Here is a 6,465-nt window from a genome sequence, read left to right as displayed (position 1 = left end):
AAACTGGTGCGCCACTAGCATGCCTTTTTCTAGTAGTGTGGTGGGTGCGTTGGCCCATCATCTCCCCAAGTGGGAGAGTGAACGTCATAATTTGTGGTAGAGGGGGTACGTGTTCGCGCAGCCCCTGCCAATCCTTTTAAATTAAATTTTGGTACCTGGCCTGGCTTGCATATCGAGTCTGTTTTGGCAATCCTTGTTTGGTACGTTTCATCTGTTCAAGTACATATGCAGTCCTTTGTCTACTTCATCTGTTGCTTTTGAATTTCTGATCAAAGTTTCTCTGAGCAACATGGCATGATCTGGCCTTCCTGTTACAACTAAGTTAAATTCGGCAAGAAATTCACTTCTGCACCTGCGCAAACATGTACTCCGTAGATAGAACTTTGAGCTTAGTATTACTTGTCAGTTGAAGTAGAGACAAGCACCCCGAATCTAAGCTTTAGCCTGAAACTAAGAGGGTGTTTGTTTCCAGAGACTTATTGGCTTAGGGACTTAAAAAAGTTCTTATAAGTCGCATCTAAACCAAACATGAGGGACTTATAGGGACTTAAAGTGGGCATTTGGGACTTATGAAATAAGACTCTCAAGAAGGGACTTATAGGGACTTATAGTTGTAATATGGTCTTGTAGGAACTTATAAGTCCCAGGAACCAAACAGGTAGGGACTTATAAGTTGGGACTAAAAAAAGTCTTAGGACTTATGAACCAAACAGGACCTAAGTTGTGGTGAACTGAAAAAACAACACGCGTGCAAACTAAAACCAAACCATGCGCCCGTCCCGTAGGAGAATCCCTTGCTCACACATTGATAAGGCCCCACCATGACTTTGTCAGTTGGAGGCTCTTCCAGCAAAATAAGAAGAATCAGCAAGTAGTTGAACACCTTCTCTAACTAAGCTCTGAACACTGGAGGACGGAACTAACTACAAGAACTTCAGAGCTGTAAAAAGGCCACCGTTCTGCTCTATTCTCTACTGGAACAGAAATTTTTGGGAGCAGACTGGTAGAGCTAGCTTGAATAAAGATGAACAACAATTTTCATGCATGCTGAACTCCGCGCTGGCTCCAGCCTCTCATCTTATGTTCAGGCAGTGTGTTCTTTGAACATGAGAAAGAAGAGGTCATTCATGGAACTGAAGGTACACAACACAGGTGTGGTACAGCAAGAGCTGCAAGACTGCAAAATGTCCAAGTTGAACTATCTACACCACATTGTGTTGCGAGGTGAACATGGGATATGTTTCAGTTCCCTGACAAGAGTAAATCGATGTACAAGCAGAGCTGGTTACCCATTGCAACTGCCCCAACAGAGTGCATCGACAGTCTTGGTGTTCCTTTTGCGCGCTTCTGTTCTAGTACTATTCATTAAGACAGAAGCACATGCTGAAGTGTGCAGAGCAGACAGAAATTAAATCAAAGCAGCCTAGAGCTTAAAACTTGTCGCTCGGGGAGCAGCTTCGACCAAGTGTTGTGGGCTACTGCACCAAAGCGTTCTGCATTAGTACAAAGTGAATTGATGTTTTATTCTTTTGTGAACAAGATATACAAAGCGGACACAAATTATATAATGATAAATACAGTAACAATTATGTCATCCTATAATGCCTCTCTTGCTCTAGCACCCACAGTTTATGATTGCAACAAGCTTTTCACAAGGAATTCGCTAAACGACCACGAAACAGTTAGCAGACCATAAAAATATAGTAGAAAGTCGTGCATAAACGTGGGCTCTTTGTGGTTTAGAGAAGTCTAGTAGCCTTTCTATATGGTGAACCATGATATAAAACGGCACCATACACTCCTTATTCCTTAACAATAGGTATTTTCTTCCTTCCACAAGAGTTTGTTCCGACAATTACTTTGCATCAATTAGTATTTCACATGCTACTTACAATTTCAAAGTCATACATGATACATGTGCAGTCATCCACAACCATTAACAAGATGGACCTGTGTAAGGTCGTACCTAACTTACCGGCAACCCATGAATGGTTGGTGACTAACATAAATCGTGCGTTACGATGTAGTACCTCTCTTCATCATGATCTCAAAGCGGGAGTGGTCGTCTAGCCAGTGGCCTCCATAATAAATAGTAGTATGTTATCTTCATGCTACGGAGCAAGACAACACGACCAAATCCATCTAACTATGTGAGAAGTGTAGCTGAAAAAATAAAGAAAGTTGAAAATGAAAACGCAAGTCTCACAGGCAAGCTACATGTCAGTCGAATAGGAAGAGGAGGCATCTGGAATCAAGAGCTTCCTAGCTGGCTTGCCTGTCTGCAAGACTTGCTGGACATAAGTGAGCCATAGTCATAGCTAAGTGCACTAACGGTCAAGAGATTGGAGCATGCACTGTCCATCGTTTATTGTCTACATTGCAACTTCACATGTAGCATCGAATACGATGAGAACATGGACAAACCTAGCACATAATGGTCTTCAGCGGCTGTTAAGACTCCACAACAACCTAGCAAAAACGCTAGTTGCACCTTAAATGTTTGCACAATGGTGAGCCACAGCGGACTCAACAGTTGCTAAACTCTCTGTCATCTCGAGCAAGGGCTTCCTTTCCTAGGAACCTCAACATCGTAGCTCACCGTGAGTCACAAAGCGGCTTGTTGTAAGCAAGGTAGGGGTACTTTATTTTCTAAAATAGCGTGAATTTGTCATATTGTACCTGATGCTTTTAGTGGAATAGTAATCTCTCAGTTATTCAAAAAATGCTGACCAAGTCACGATGATAAAATGCTGCTAGAGGGCCCTAGCGTTGTAACTACCTTGAGCATCCAGGTTGAAGCATCCAAGCCGCATCATGGCGGAGACGGCAAAGCTTCATAAGAATGCTTAATAGTGGCATCAAGGGGTTGGAGTGCAAGCAAACCAAGAAGTAGAAAGTGAGGGAGATTAGTGGGGATGCTTGTATTATCTATGCCTTGCCATCGCCCAATAGTTTTTCTCCCCCTTCTGAAGCCCCATCCGCATACCTTGTTTGAGTATTTGTTGTTATATTTTGATGTACGGCAAGAAGTGGCATCAGAAGAGCTCCTGGTATGGTAGTGACACCCCGTGTTCAGCATCAGGATATACTAGAGGGAAGCTGGTTGCACTTTACATGCTGAAACTGTAATGGATCGGGCTACAAAGCTGAAACTTATTTGGATATCTGGCGAGGGGTCGTCTCTCTCGGCACAGGCTACAGTCGACCAGCCCGCTGGGAGCCTGGGACATGGATCCATTACAGTTTGCTCCGGGCGTCGGCGACGGGGATCCGCAGCTTGCTCCCGGCGTGGATGCGGATCCCGTTTCTTTTCTGAAGAAAAGAATTGGCCATTGTTCTGTTCTTTTTTAGAGGAGAAAGAGCAACACTGGCACAAAGCTGCTACGGCCCATACGCCTATCTCTCTCGTCCTTCCTTCAGGCCTGCTGAGGCCAGCCTCCCAGAACGCGTAACTCCCTTCGCCCCGGCTGCTGGTGTGCTTCGGTTTTTAGTACCACATCGCCCAGCCGAGGGGAATCGAGCGGGAGAGCCACGTTCTCCTTACTTAACTGGGGTCTACGGGCGATCAAGAAGGCATGTGGCCTGGGTCAATGGTCCACATTGCACTTGGTGGGCGCGTTGGTCCATCATCTCCCCAAGTGGGAGAGTGAACGTCATAATTTGTGATAGAGGGGGTACGCGTTCGCACGGCCCCTGCCAATTCTTTCAAATTAAATTTTGCTCCTTGGCCTGGCCTGTTTCTGAAGTCTGTTATTACAATGCAGTCCTCCTAGTCGACAGATAGCAGTTTCTTCAGGCAGTGTGTTGTTCTGGAACAGAGAACAAAATTCAGCAATTGCTGGAGGGTTCTGATCCAAACATATGCGTCTGGTGCTGCCAGGTTGTACATTCTGGTGCTCTCTACCTTCTTGTTGCAAGTAAAATCTGCTAGAACTGAACTTCTAAGCATAGCATGCAGAGACATGTACGTAGATAGAACCGATCGAAGGCACTGCTAGCATTTCAACGCGAAAAGTTCTTGACAGGAAACCTAGCTCTAGCTTAATCCCTTTAGCCTGAAACTAAATGGAACATCAACAACTTTACAGTCAGATGCGCCACCAACCTAGCAATTCTCTGTGCTAAATGAACAAACAACACCCCGCAAAGCTCATAGCAAGCATATTCCTCAACTCAAGAGCAGGTACGCACATGCTAATCAACACAAGCATAAGGTTCAGTGCAATACATGTATGTCTTCTTGATGTTCAGGGCCAGAAACCATACACCAAACCAAACCAGGTGTGTTTTTCCATTACATGCAACGTAAAAAACCAAACCATGCGCCTGCAGAGGAATCCCTTCCTCACACATTGATAAACCCATAAGGGCCCCGCCATGCCTCTTCAGGCAAAGCTACACCTCAAACTTGTCAGTTCCAGCAAAATAAGAAGATTCAGTATGTAGTTCAACAACGTACATAACTGCTAAAGGAACACTGCCTCTCACTAAGCTCTAAACACTCAAGGATGGAACTACTCGCAAAAGTTTCAGAGCTCCTACCACCGTGAACATGTAACGACAGTAGACAAGTACTGCAACAGAGCCGCTGTTGTGTTCTGTTCCGTTCTCTGCGGGAGGAGCGATTTTCCAGAACAAGCTGGCAGAGAACAAACTTAAAATAAATAACATTTTCATGCATGCTGAACTCCAAGCTGGCTCCAGCCTCTCATCTCATGTTCAGCCAGTGTGTTCTTTTAATGACAAAAGAAGGGGCCATACATGGAACTGAAGGTACGCAACACAGGAAGGATCTGATACAAGTGTGGTACAGCAAGACTGCAACATGTCCAAGATGAACTATCTGCGCTACATTATGCATCCAGGTGAATCATGATCCAGATGAACATGTCCATTGGTGTCAGATCATTGCATTCTTTTGCAAAAGAATCATGACCGAGCATTTTACTTAGCCGACTTGGCATTTGTGAGACAGGCAACCAAGTAGCATTGTTTGCACGAAATACTCTCCAATGCAGTAAACTAACTCTGTGCTTACCTAAGTAGGCTAGATATAAGACAGACATGCAAAACAAAAGATGGAAGAGTCCACATTAGTTCCGAGTTCACAGTATACAGATTTAGTGAAGAAAACCCCTTCCTAGACATGGCTGGGCATGACTGGTTCAGAGTGTTTTATTCATGATACCGCAACTATCCTGTTTCTTTTTCCTGTTTTCCAAAATGAGAGCAGTGGCCAGATGACAATTATATTCTGGAAAGGTCATACCTAAATGCTGTACAACAATCGATCAAAATATAACGAGACACAAAATATAGATACTTGAGCTAACCAGTATACCACTCCTTTCTCGGTGGGACATCCTGACAACATTAAATTCCATAAAATAGTCAGTAGAGCTTATTGACCAAGGTTAGGAACTAAAGGCCTTTACTAGGTGTCATGACCCAAAATAAACACCCCGTGTGCTTGTGATGCCACACAACAATGCAACTTCATTTGTCATGTCACCAAGATTGATTCCTACACCAATGGCACAAGCATATGGCGCCTTCCCTATACCGCCCAGATATATAATAAGATGTCTCGCCAATATTGACTTTTATATGTAATCATTAATTAGTATCAAATGTCACAACGTAACTGGGTGATTATAAAGATGCTCTACAGGTGTTTCCGGAGGTGTTTGTTGGGTTGACATAGATCAAGAATAGGATTTGTCACTCCGTGTATCGGAGAGGTATCTCTGGGCCCTCTCGGTAATGTTCATCACTATAAGCCTTGCAAGCAATGTGACTAATGAGTTAGTTGCAGGATGAAGCATTACGGAACGAGTAAAGAGACTTGCCGGTAACGAGATTGAACTAGGTATGATGATACCGACAATCGAATCTCGGGCAAGTAACATACCGATGACAAAGGGAACAACGTATGTTGTTGTGCGGTTTGACCGATAAAGATCTTCGTAGAATATGTAGGAGCCAATATGAGCATCCAGGTTCCGCTATTGGTTATTGATCGAAGATGTGTCTCAGTCATGTCTACATAGTTCTCGAACCCGTAGGGTCCGCACACTTAACGTTCGATGACGATTTGTATTATGAGTTATGTGTTTTTGATGAACAAAGTTTGTTCGGAGTCCCGGATGAGATCACGGACATGACGAGGAGTCTCAAAATGGTCGAGAGGTAAAGATTGATATACTGGAAGGTGGTATTCGGACACCGGAAGGGTTCCAGAGTGTATCGGGTACAAGCCGGAGTACCAGAAGGGTTACCGGAACCCCTCGGTGGAAGATATGGGCCATATGGGCCATGGGAGGGAGGCTAACCAGCCCACAAGGGGCTGGTGCGCCCCCCACAAGGTAGGAGGCCGAATTGGAGTAGGGAAGGGGGTGGCGCCCCCCTTTCCTTCTCCTTCTCCCTCTCCTTTCCCCTTTCCTTCTCCGGTAAAAGGAAAAAAAG

The 6,465-nt window shown here is 44.5% G+C and overlaps 1 non-coding gene and 1 pseudogene across 1 annotated transcript; both read left to right on the top strand.

Annotated features, from left to right (window-relative positions):
- On the top strand, nt 1–127 carry LOC119313140 (annotated as a pseudogene).
- Nucleotides 128–3,540: 3,413 nt separating this feature from the next.
- On the top strand, nt 3,541–3,697 carry LOC119313137. Its single transcript, XR_005151525.1, has one exon. It is a non-coding gene; the product is annotated as a U1 spliceosomal RNA (small nuclear RNA).
- The last annotated feature ends 2,768 nt before the right edge of the window (nt 3,698–6,465 follow it).

Source organism: Triticum dicoccoides, chromosome 5B (genome assembly GCF_002162155.2).
Source record: "Triticum dicoccoides isolate Atlit2015 ecotype Zavitan chromosome 5B, WEW_v2.0, whole genome shotgun sequence".
NCBI lineage: Eukaryota > Viridiplantae > Streptophyta > Magnoliopsida > Poales > Poaceae > Triticum > Triticum dicoccoides.
The sequence above is the reverse complement of the archived record's forward strand: the minus strand, read 5'-3'. Positions and strand labels throughout refer to the sequence as shown.